The sequence below is a fragment of the Streptopelia decaocto genome, assembly GCF_964273445.1.
Source record: "Streptopelia decaocto genome assembly, chromosome: 15".
NCBI lineage: Eukaryota > Metazoa > Chordata > Aves > Columbiformes > Columbidae > Streptopelia > Streptopelia decaocto.
Window position 1 is genome coordinate 4,117,410 of NC_138670.1, and position 13,788 is coordinate 4,131,197.

Here is a 13,788-nt window from a genome sequence, read left to right on the forward strand (position 1 = left end):
GTATTAGACTGTACACATCGATGTTTATATTTATCTGAGAGCAGCACTGACAAACAGAATGCAACTCAGTGATACCAGTTTTTTATCTCTTCACCTTCTATTTCCTCAGGCTTTGTATAGTAAGATTCTTTGGTTAAAGTAAGCCATCTTAATTACTTTTTCTTAAAACTTTTAATATTTGTTTTCATCTTTTAACTCTATCAGAGGCTGTAATCAAGGTGCTGTAAACAATATTTCCTATTTTTCAGTGTTAAAGGACTGTACCATGTACAGTTCCACCATGCAACAGGTGTTTGTCATTTCATCTACTTACTGAATCACAACGAAAAGTCACATTCTCCCTGCCTTGTCAAGATAGAAGGGAAGACATCCAGATGCACCCCAGGCATGTAAGTAACAATAATGCAAGACTGAAAAGTTTTTTTTAGTCATGGAGATTACTTCATTTTCAGCCATTGTTTGGGACTAATGGCACAGGACTACCACTTTTCTTAGACCTGTGACATTTTGTGATATGACACAAGCTGAAGTGATGTTCTGTGTTTCTTGTGGAGGATTTTGTACAAACTCACAGATAGTTGTTAGTAACATAGTGAAGTAACACACTTCAGTTTTCAGACATTGATAAAATTATCTTATACCATCAACTAAGCTCTTTTATTGGTTATGTGGTATATTAAATAGAATTTCCAAATTTCTATCCAATATAAAATTCTTTTATGTTGAATTTTTTTCTCTCTCATGAAACAAGACAAAATGAGGGATTGAAACCAAATGCTCTGTTTGGTTTACCAGCAAAATTCTTCCAGTCTGAACCATCAGAAATCTGTGTAACCCACAGTCCACATGGATTTTGTCTTTTAAAAGGCAATGTTTCTGTCATAAGATTAATGGGTGTAATTAGACTGTGTCTGTCACCTTCCCCTACCTTTCTTAAGGTCTTCACACCTGCTTCCTAACATGGGCTGTTCAGAAGGAAAAGAGAAACTGCTGGACGGCCTTTATTCTCTACTAATGTGACTCTAAACAAATCTGAACGCATTTTTCTTTAGTGGAATAAATGCTATATTGATCTTCCATGTTTCCACTTCCTCAGCTCATTTCTACCATTCAATACAATCTCTATAGGTATTTCACAAAAATGATAGATTTTCAAAGGGACTTTAACCTCCCAAATTACCCATGGTAGTTTTTGGTCACTCACAGAACAAAAATTCTTACAATTAATCTGCCAGAGCTCAAGACTTCCAATATAAGAGACCTGTTTTTCTCTGTTATTTATGCATAGATTTCTTATATGTCAATGGTGGTGCGTGTGAGCTCAAATTATCCTGACCTACAATACTTGTTCTATTTCAAGGGTCTGTGTTTCTAAAAGATTGTTTAACTCCTGGGTGGTTTTTTTTCCCCCAGTTCTGTTAGAAAAAGAAAACCTCCCCTGAGTCATATTTTAAAAATACTTTTAAGCTCTTAAGGCTGCTTCTGCTCTTATGTCACAAAGCATTTTGAAGAGATATTAATTTTTACCACCTACAATTGCTCGGAGGGAGAACTTTAAGAATTCTTTTCCACTCCCATGTTGAAACTATGCTGGCAGCATTCTTATTCCTAGAAGTGAGCTATGATGATCTTCCTGTTATGTGCAGGTTGGGCTTCTTATGAGAACAATGCTATTTAGCTTATGATTCAATATTAATAACATTATTATTGTCTGGGGATTTTTTGTTTGTTTGTTGGTTTGGTTTTTTTAGTGATACTGTGATTACTGTTACTTGATTAATAATGTGCATTTGCAACTTCTTCTAATCAAGGATCTCAAGCATTTTGTAAACCTTAATGAAAATTATATTATACAATATCCCTGAGAGAATAGTAAGTATTACCATCCCCATTTCACAAAAATGGGAGCTGAGGTTCAAAGTCATAGTCACACAGTCTATGGCAGAACTAGAAATAGAAAAAGTCTCCTGGCTCCCAGTCCTGTTTCTTCTCCAGTCACCTTAAATAGTTTCTAGTGTAGTTTTGTAAGACATTTATCACATGATTTTAAAAAATCTTGTCCTCTTTGTTAAAGAAAACTATAAAGTAAAAAAAAAAAAAAAAAATAAGAACTGATAATAAAGGAGACTACCTAATTTTTGAATGAGGTTGCTGAAATGATTCTAGCGGTTTCATGGGCAGTGCCACCTGCATTTCATGAGTTAATCCTGACCCTAAGTACACCTAAAATAGATATTTTTGCCTCCAGCTAATCAACAGCCTTACTAGATTGCCTAAATAATTTATGTATAACCAACTAACAGAAACTAGATTTTCTGTGATTTCCCTAGATAGATGTTCGGCATGTAGCATGTATATCCTTGCCTATTTCTGATATTCATTTGAAATTCAGTTGGGACATTTCAGAACACTTTTGTACTCCAGCTGTGTAGCTCTAAGAAAAAGCCAGCTGGAGACATAATGCAGTATCTTTGAACTGAGCAAAATAATGTTTTAAATCCAAGTGCATAGTAGGTGAATTTTCTGTTAATGAACAGTGAATTAGAATAAAAACCCCCACAGTTCTAACTCTAACACTAGCCCATGTGGAAAAGCATTTTGTCCCTCTATGCCCTATTTGTGTAATAAAAATGATGGCATTTTGCAGCAATATTCAAAGAAAATATAGTGAGATGCAAGGAGATAAATATGAGGTATGAGAGGACTATTAAATAAAATGAAAAATGAACTAATCTAATTTTCTTGTTCATAGCACAGAAAATGTGAAAAACATATAGCACCAAATTGTACTTTTTAGACACATTTGTGTAATGTTGCCTTGAATGGAGTAGTGAGATGAAGCTTGGATTAAAACTTGCTCCACTGTGGAGAAAACAGATTTTCCTTGCCAGTATCTGCAAACAGAAAGCAAAAGCATTAGCAGACATTGTCCTACCTTGTTCTGACTGCAGATTTATGAATCTGTTTCACATCTGTAGCTGAAATGGAAGGCACAGTACACACTATCTGGAGTTCATAACTTTTATCCAGAATTCATAACTGGAAAATATATTGTCTCTTTATGGATAGCCACTGCTAAAAGACAGTTCCTGTTCACGTCTGCTCCATTGTGCCAGGAATGCTTGGGACTGTTTACTGTGCTTGCTGAGAGTAGCTGCAAAATTAGGGCCAGGTTGTAGTTTCCATCAGCCACGGAGGAGGTGAAGGAGGAGCACCAGGTACTCCAGGAATAATTTAGGTGTGGCAGTCAGAAATTTTGCAGCAGTCACTGAAAGAACACAGCAAGTATTGTCGCTGCCCCATGTTGGCTCAGCTGTACTGGTTGGTGCTGCCTTCATCTGGGGAGCTTATGGCAGCGCTGAACTAGAGCAATGCTTGTGTAGCTCTTTATACCTGTGCAAAAGGAGTGTGAAACACTATCGTTCCAAATCATGTCATTTTACATGCACCTTTACCTCCTCATGCTATTTTTATCAATCCAATAATGCTCATCTATTCTCACAGTTAGCAACGTCACCATGTTCCTCGTATTTCTGTCTTCACATATTCCATCTCTGCACAGTTGAAATTCCTTCAGGCCTGAGCCTCGGGGCAGTATGTTGAGTTCATGTACCATTCCCAAATGTGAACTTGATTACCTTGCACATACAAGAGTTTTCTCATTTCAAATGTCACAGGAAAGGCCAAGAAGAAAGGCGAATTGAATCTCATTGAGAATGGTAAAGACATGAATTGTTCCTGGCCTGTTTTCATGTAGCACCTGCTTATGACAACTGTAGGAAGGGATCAGCGGATTTGCAATTCATGTTTGCTGTGCAGAACTCCATGCTGCCCTGCAAAGCCAGGAGATCTGCACTGCTTACACTGACTGGTAAAGGCGAGTACCACTGTTTCCAAAGTGTCCACGCTCAGCGAGCCGTGGTAATCTGGCAGGTATTCTGTCAAAGCCCGTGGATCCTCATCGCCCATAAGAAAACTTGGAGCATTCAATATCCTTGTATGTTGAGACAAGTTTAGGGTGGTTCTACATTGTGACATCCATTTAGGCCTCAGAATATGAAAACTGGGCGTTTTTTAGCCGTTTTGTGCTGAAAATGATGTACTGGAGTAATTAACAACTATTGCTTCTACATTTCTTCTTTCCGTACAGACATCTTGGCTGATGGGAAAGAGAAAGATCTGTATGTTTCCATGCGGCTAGGGATGTATGCAACTCTACTGTCACTAAATGCTTTGTCTAACTTATCTCCTATACATTTACAAGTTTTGCTTGAAAAGCTGTGGTCATCCCCTGAAACTGTGACTTTCCAGTTAATCCTTTTGTTTGCTCCTGGCTGACACAAGATTGTTGGTTGTTACTGTTTCTGTACATTTTTATTCCTTCTGAATCATCCAAAAAAGACACATGTAAAGACTACAGTAAACCAAGCAGTACCAGTAGTTTATTTTCTTAGTGTTTTGGCTCAAAAAAAGAATCAGTTCAATTACTCTGATTAGGAAAGAGGGTCAGTTAAATTCATTCTCACTTCAGTTTGGTGAGAGGATGTTCTTCCTTTCCTGAGTATGATGAAATAAAAAAAACAGACACTGAAGTTTGTTTGCTTGTTTTAGTTTGGTTTGTTGGGTTTTGTTTGTTTGTGTTTTTAATGAAGGAAATATAAAAGTCTTAGGCTACAAATTTACCCTGACAGCAGAAATATATGTCAGATTATTTCACGGGTTGGCTTTGTGCCAGTCAGCAGTCCTTACGCTAGATCATGTGTTGTCTACATGAACCCTTTTTACTTTATGCTGCTATAATCTTTATGTATCTGTCCTCTTGCGAGCTGAATAAATGTCATATAGTACATTCTGTCCCATTTGTCACGAGTGCTATTGTGTGTCCACCCTGGATCCATATTGGATTAGTACTGATGAGAGATCCCAGGTACTTTATACATAGAGAGTATCAAAGAGGATATATAGAAAATACAGACAGGAAAACAAAGCTCAAGTGCTCACTTTGGAAGGAGCTGCATTAGAACAGTCTGCTGAAACATGTTTCGGAAGGTCATTCTCTTATTTCAGAGATGTTTGGGAGAGGTTTGACGTTTTTATTAGTAATTGTTTATTCTTTGAGGTGTAAACCAGCTGTTGTGGCTTTCACATGACTAACTATGGAAGTAGCTGAGATAAAACTGATAAGTGATATACTTTCAGAAACTTCTAGAAAAAGCTGTACTATACATAGAAACACCACAATCTCAGATCCTTCCAGACCAAAAAGTAAATGATACCTAACTGGCAAGACAAGAATCCCCCTTTCTGAAGGCATAAAGTTTCCCCTTTTAGCTCTGGAGTTTCATGGCCTTCCACCTGCCATGGGGCCAGGGTGCTGACCATTTGTTCCTTTGCAGGGCTGTGTCATTTCAGAAAGAAATTCCACTTGAAATGGAGAAAGTGAACGTTTTTGTGAGGTATATATTCAGTTACGTACGTGACAGCTGTGTGAAGGAAGAAGCCAAGCACTTACAAGAATAATTTTAAAGAGGCAGAAATTCTTAACAAGCCATTCAGCTTTCTTTTAACTGGGTTCATACAGAAACAGCAAATAATTAATTGAGGCCAAAATACATGTCATACTGAGTTTGCATTAGCCAGAGGGTTTGGAAATAATTAAGAGCAAAACTGTTAATACTCCATTTAAATAGCTGCTGCCTATCTGTCCAGTCTGAAAGCCCAATCTGTTGTATTCAATCAGCTTTCAGCTGCCACTTGCCAGCAGCCTAATTCCCCAGTCTTGTCTCTGTGCTGTGCTTGTGCATTCCAGTACCTGCTAAGTTAAACCCTGCTGTCCTGGTTCTGCGTGGAGATTTCTCGTGCTATTCCAACTATCCGACTGGTTCAGAATACAGCCCCCAAACCTGTACCCACACAAACACGCCTGGTTTCAGTGGAACTCCACAGGGGTGAAAAGGGGGGTCAGCAGCTGTGTCGTTTAGCTCACAGGATTAGGACTGTGTTCATTGATACCATTTTCTGTGCATTTATGCAGTTTTGACAAGCTGTTAACTTGCAGTATTTCCACCTTATTTCTTCTTTTTTTGAAGTGAGGCAACTGACAATGCAGAATATGTTACTCATCCGAACTGTCACACTTCAGATGACAGACAGCACGTCTCAGTTTTCCTAAATATTTTTGCATTTGTGTTTCAGGATCAGTGCATTGGCTAAGCATTTGTATTGCAAGTGGATTCAAAAATCAATAATTGAACTCCTTACATGCTTGGCTTTTGCTGGGTTCTGTGCAAACTGTGACCGAACACGACAGGGAAGTCTCTGCTTGTGTCTGACAGTTGTAAAGCTGAATGGGTAGTGTTGGAAATACATTGCCTTGAAAGGTGTCTTCAGGTTGGGAGGCATTCTAAACCTCAAACCTGTACCACCAGTTCTTTGCTGAGAAATCTGTATTAAAAATGGCAAAGTTCACTGCACAGGCATTTGGAAGGAACTGAAGAGTAATTCATTGACCTTTGCAGATTAAGTAATGCGTATTGTCATAAGGAAGTGATATTTGAGTATCAAACAGCAAATGTACACAATTATCTTTCGTTAACCTTGCAATGGAAGCAATCAGGATTTCCTGATCCTAGCACGTTTAGTGTTCTTGGTATCTTAAATATATGTTTTCTGTGGTCTGTGGACACAGTTCTCTAAGCATGTTGGAGAATGCTTAGTGCATTGCCTGCCTTTTTTATTCTTTATTTCTTTACACTGAACGTGTACGTATGCAGGAAAGAATGAAGAAGGCGAAGGAAGGGCTGTGCAGGGGGGATCCTGAGGGCTCTGTGCTCTGCTCTCAGACTTCACAGAAATCTCAGTGCCTGACTCTGTGCCTCAGTTTTCACTGACTTAAATGGGCCTGAAGTGTTTGCGTAATACACAGAAAAACTTAATTCCCCTTAAAGGGCTTTGAGCTGACGAACAGTAACAGAGCAACAAGGAGCAGTTTTGCTGCATTTGCAGAACATCTATGTTACAGAAAGAGGACATGAATGAAAATGAATGGTGTATAATTCAATATTTGAATCCAATAAATGTTAAATATGTTCATTTTCTTTTATAATTTATTAACTCTAAGGATATTTTGCAAATTTATGGGAAAAATTTATAGGAAACCTTTTATTTCTTCTGGCGAATAAAATAATCTGTTGAAGTACAAATGAATACATCCTATTCTTATATGACTTGCAACAAGATGAATTAGTGGATCTCCTTCTCCAGTCTTTCTTCCCCTTTCTAATTCTACATGAAGTTTATTTTTGGATTCACTGTGTTGATATTTTTTTAATGTGGCTTGTTGCACAGTGAAATGCATTGGCCATGCACCTGCTCAAGCAACGTTTTTAAAGTCACTTATTTCATTTAGAAATTCTTCATACAGCATTACATGTTTTTAAAAATTAGTGAAATAGAGAAGATTTTTTTGTTGATCAGTCTTAAAGCTTGAGCTCATAATTGTGTGGCAGATGAAGGGAAAAAAATGGAGCAATCCAGAGCCCCTGGACAAGAGAATCACTTTACCTCAGGACATTAAGATAATTTATCTGAGTGGCTTAGAAAACATGCTAGATAAGACTGGAGTTTGGAGAGGCTGAACACGTCCAGGCTCAGCCTTTGGATTATCCAGCAACTACCATCTGAATATGTTAATGCTGTAGATTCTAGCATGGAAACAGGAATCTGTATTTATGAGGCAAAAAATGTATCAGAGATTAATTCAGTTCTATATATAATATATACATTTTACATATACAAAGTCTTTGCCAAAATATGAATAATTTGCAAGCACACTGACGTTAGAAAATGCCAGAATAAAGGTTGCCTTTCCATGTATATGCCCTGAAGTAATCTTTGATTACATGATTCCCGGTTTCTTTTTCTAACCAATAAATTTTCTCATTTCACTGCTTGCTTGATTTTGCAGTCTTAATAGTTTGTCCTTTAAATAACAACTTTTGGGGTTTATTTCCCCAGGTTTTCAAAAAAGCATTTGAAAATGATGATATTCCATCCTACTAATATCCAGGTGGGTCATCATCAGATTGTAACCTTTATCTGTCATCCTAGGGGACTCCTGAGCGGCTGTAACTGATGTCGGTGGGATGTTCAAGTCTGAGAAATGATGCCATGTGTCTTCTGGCATGTGACATAAAGCTATAGGTGTCAGACAAGAGGACTGTAAGGTAAGGGAGCACCTGAACAGAGATTTAAATAAGTTACTTATTGTTCTCTCTCATCGTTTTCTATTCATTAATGCTCCATACTGTACAACCATTAACAACCTTGCTTAGACAGCAGTCACGTAAACTTAATCGACCTGATTCTCTAGTGCCTTGTACCATATGCGTGATCATTTCTTCTCATGCAAAATGAATGTAAAATGTTGATTTCTGATGTGCTAACATTGTAAAACTACTTTGCACTTCGTTCATGCAGCTGTGAACAATAGCACATAGTGCTACAGTGTGCACATCCAGGGCCCATATGCTGAGGAGGGTTACACTTTAAGCTGATTTCTTCACCACGGTTGTAGGTCAGAGTAGTCACGCTGACAGCACAGAACTTGCCTCTAGTGTGCTAAATCATTATTCCTGCTCTGCTTCTTTCTATTATGGGTTGAAGAGTTTTGATCGTTAGTGGCAGCATGCAAAGCCTCATAAAAATTGTTAATTTCCTAAAATCGATTTCCATGCTTAGGCATTTAGTCTTTTGTATTGATAACTGAGAGGGTAATATTTCAAATCTCTCTCTGCACACAACAGAAATGCTCCAAAACAAGTATTCACCTCTATGGCACTGAAAAGCCTGTGCAGTCCCAAATTCTAAGTTGTCAGAGAAGAAGAGCTTTCAGGACTCAAGAACCTGACTCTGATGAGCTTAGAGGTAGAAAAAGATCCTACCTGTGAAGATTCAGGCAGGGTGTGAGAGGGTTAAGTACTTACTGTATGTTATTCTTTAGTTGATTAATTCAAGCCAGGACTATGCAACTGGTACTGAAACTGCAAACTGAAAGTTCTCTGCAAGATCTGGAAACAGCAACAGGCTGGCTTCCATAAATAATACTGAAGGTTAAACAGTGATTTCACAAGGTCCAGGACACAGTATAAATAAGAAAGCAGAAACATTCAGGAAATCCTTAGTTAACAAATGTTTTGTTTTAAAGACTATATGCTTTTCTTTATGTCTGAGAATCATCTTCACAGTAGACACTAAACTGAGGGAAGTAAAATAAAAATCCTTGGCCTCGAGTGAAATATTTTGACATACTGAAAGCGTAGTTTGTTCTCAAGCTTTTCAGAGTTAATCCAAAAGCTCATAGACCTGGCAAAAGGTAAGAAACCAATGAAACACTCTAATTACAAGAGATCAAGCTGGTGTCGAAAAAACCTATAATGCCACATGCCGACACCAAACATGACAGCATTTGGCAGTTGCAGAAGATTGGACATTCTAGGCATGTTGGGCCAAATTCAGCCAAGAGGTAACTGTATTGATTTTACCGGATTTATACCCAGAGGAACTTGGTCCTTTTTATTGTGGCCAAAATGCAATGCTCAGATTTAAATTGAGCAGCTGTACAGAAGTCGTGACTTCTTTTTTTAACGAAATAATTTTTAAAGTAATTCAGTTATTTCAGATAAACGCAGGTTCTATTTCAGATAATCAATTCTGCTGTGTTCATCTTTGTCTTCTAGAGCAAACTGCGTTGATCAAAAGTGAAAAGGAGGGAAATTGGAGCAATTTTGAGACAGCTTTTGCACTTATAGTGTACATTGATACTCGCTGTTTCTGCGGCTTGATTATCCTCAGTCCACCCCATGCTAGATTCAGGACCTGTTTAGGTCACAAGTGTTCCCGTTCTGTCTAAAGCATCATCTCTGTCTGGTATTTATTACATAGTCCAGTGGACTGAGTGACCTGTGAGCGGGCCAAGTGCCAGGGGAAAACATGCACAGGCTGCAGGCAGCCAGAAAACTACTGGACGGTCATTGAGAAGCTATGAGAGGTTTTGTCCAGCTTTGTTTTGTTTATGGGTTTTTTTGTATCTATGTATTTTTTAAACACCACAAACTCTAGTCTAGAAAATACATATTTTGGCTTTGTACAGGTTTCTATATTCCGTTCAGCCCACTCAGTAGTATATTAACTTTCGTCATGTGATTTGTTTTTTCTCTTACTGTCTCCATGGGAAAAAAGGTGTTGGAACTGTAGTCCTTGTCGTGTGGTGTTTAGGTTTATTATTTCTATGTTTGCATTACACACAAATCAGGAATTGCACTTTACTTTGGAGGGAAAGGCAACCCATCAGTTCTTGAGCAAGTTCAGGAAACCTGGTGCTTGTGTAGAGCTGACGGAAAAAGTGTGGCGGTGAGTAACCATTCTGTATCAAAGGGAAGGATTTTCCTTCCCATGCCTCAGAGCAGTAGGGAGGCATTTCAGCAGCCATTACAATAATTTCTGTATCTCGGGAGGCTCGGAGTTGCTGTAGCAACCTTTTGCTAGATAGGAATTTGGCTGGTGAAGCCCCACAGGAATCTGCTCCCACTCTTGACTAACCTCTCACATCACCGGTCCCAGCTGCCAGGGAGATACCCCAGCTGCAAACCAGGCAGGGTGAGGGACCTCTTTCCACAGGTTCCTCACAAAACCTTCCCCTGATTACCAGGATCAGATGCTTTTTGGCACTTTTCCATGGAGATAGAGCTTCGCTATGTGCACAGAGTTCTCTGCCTGAACCCAAATTGTAAAAATGGTCACAGTAAATTTTGTGCATACAAACAAGCCTTTATTCATGTACTTGCAGATACAGAAACTGAACATGCGAAAGGAGGGAGTGCAGTTCTAGAGACCAGCATGGCAAGTTTGACTAGGAGGCAGGAGTAGTTCTGGTGACACAAAAGAAGTATTATAAAGTCACTGAGGGGATCAGGCAGATGGGAACAGACTTGAGTAGGAAGGAACACAGACAAGGTCCCCAAAGCCTGTTACTTAGATTTGGTAAAAATCGAAGTGTGAGGTTGGTCAGAGCATGAGGGGATGCATCACTGCTGAACCACTTCCTTCCAAAGTGTGAAGTGGTTTCTAGACAGGTTTTTGGCCTTCCAAGCTGCTGTATGAAGAATAATGTTTGGAAGATTTTATTTATAGATAATATTGCCCAATGTTTATGAAGAAAATATAGTTTTCATGACTCTTGGCTTTTATTTCTGATTCTACAAGTGACTGGCATTGTCAAACCACAGGACTCTGTATGTAAAGCCTAGAAAACAATAAGTAATATGATAAATAAGACTTTGACATAAAACATAGTTCAACAAACAACTTAAGCTGCCCCAAATCTGGTGCTTGGGCTAAAAGAAGCAGTCGTGCTCCCACCTTACACCTTGCTGCTGGTTTCCACCCCTGTGTCCTCTCTCATTGCATGGGTGCAAGCACTGGAAAGTTACTCAGGGAAGGAAAAGTTGATTTTAACCAGATTCAGTGTTCAGCCCTACAAGTGATTTTACCAGTGCAGCTGCCGGACAGGTCAGTCACACTGTGAACTTAATGCTGAACGAGGCTGCCTGAACTTTTTTTTCCCTGAGTGGCTTTTTAGGTGAACATCTCTGTGATGTGACTTGCAATTCTGCTGTGTGAGCGCTGGTGCCAGCGTGAGTGAGGGATGGCCCGGCTGCACAGGGGCAGGGAGCCGACTGGGGCCTTAAACCCAGACTGAGATTTCAGAACGCCAGCTATAGCCTCTGTCTTTGGAGGGTTCAGTTAAGCAAGTATGCTCAGAGCTTATCTGACAGCTGTAAGATAAGGCTGGGTCTTCCTAGGACTGTGTGCTGCCTTCTGTTGTAACTCTGTTGGAGGAGGAAGAGGAGACAGCATAACTATTGTTTTCCTTTAAGTATTGTGTAGTGATTTTTGCTTTGGAATTGGGACACGTGGGGCCAGTTCCTTCCCTGGTTTCCAGTTCCTACTCCCAGGTCTCCTTCTGTAATTCATGAACAGTCTGCTTAGACTAATATCAAAGAGTCATGGAGCAGGTACCAAAAGCAGTGGTTTGAATTAATATGCCGAGCTGGAGAACCAGGTGGCTGAGGAGCCAGCCCACACTCATTTTTGCCAACTGTGTTGCAGGGCAGCTGCTTCTGGCAAGCAGACAGCTTGAGAACTGAAATTTAAAATTGTCCAACAAGGATTACCAAAGCCAGCCTGGTAGCTCTCTGAGGATCTTTCTCTACAAGAGATGTAGCAGCTCAACAAAATGGATTGTGAGTGTATGAGGTTAAACCAGGTTGAATCCTTAATGCTAGTGCAAGATTTAACTCTTGCAGATATTATTTTAAGTTGTACAGACAGGTCACTAAATACGACAAACTGAAAATATAGTTAAAGAAATGTTAATTCGTGTATGTAATGGTTTTCACTGGTTTAAAGTGCAGGTTAAGCAGGGTGAATTCCAGAAGAAGACAATCTCTGTGTTTTGTTTTGGTTTTAAACCAAATACCTTGCAGTCTGAAGCACTTTTTAATCATGCAAGGAAGAAAAAAAAATGTCTACTGATAGGTTTCTTATTCTGCAGACAGATGTTGGGCCCACACAGAAAGTGGGCCCATGTATGGTTATAGTCAGCTCAGGGTGTTGCTGAGTGGCTGTGGGACAGGCGAGTGGGCTTTGGAAAGCTGATTGATCGCTGTGCACTAGCAAAGGCATCAGAACTGAATCCGGACTGTGCCCTAGTTAGACTTATTCTAACTATTCAAAGCTGTGTGTCATTTCATGCAGTTCGGGATACAGCTTGGGCTCTGTTGGAGGGGGGGGCGGGCGGTGTATGTTTTTTACTGTATATTTTTAAAAAGCGTACCCAGTTCTGAGGGATCTATTCCCAGCTAAAGCACACAAGCTCTGGAAAGGTCAGAGAGAGGCATCTCTAGCTTTGGTAAATAAACAAATCTCTTCTCTGTGGCTGGGATGTTGTATTAATAGCAGTAGATTTGGTTTCGCATTGTGGAGCTCCTCCTGTTTCATTGCTACTGAAGATAAGAGAACACAAAATGTTCTGTCACCCTCCCCATGAGAAAACAAGCCAACAGGCAGAGACTATTATGTTTAAAGATAGTGAGGCAAAGACTCGGAGAACGCAAACACTCAGGTTTATATTCAGTAGCTGGCACACCAGTAACTCGACATTATTTAATATTTTACATGAAAGAATTTGCAAGACAAAATCCCCACAGTAGAAATAACCTAAAAATAAGAGTTGAGCCTTAAGCAGATGGAAGTTGATTTTTCCCTTTTGTATTTTTCTTAGTGAGTCAGTTGCAGCAAAAAGTAATAGGTCTTTTCTGCTTCTTAACCTGTTCACCAGTCTGCTACAATTTGCTTTATTCAGTTTGCAACCTGGAGCTAATCAGACCTTCATTCCACAATACTAGGATTGGAAAAGTTTCTCCAAACAGCTCCTGAAAGGACAAGATTTCTTGTGAAATCGTAAAGCCCTCTAACTTGGTAGTAAGCATGTGTAAAGTAAATCGACCGAGCTGTATCCTAGAGCTTCTCTACACAAAGTTATTTGGGAATAATTCTAAAATTCCATATGTGGAATATCTTTGTTTGGAATATGTACTCCTGAGAGTAAGGCAGACATAACCTATGTATGTTAGTGGATGAGAAGCATGCTTGAAAGAAATGAAGAATTTATCCTTAAGTAGTTAACATATATGATACATACCATTGCCTTTACAACAATAGGCACCT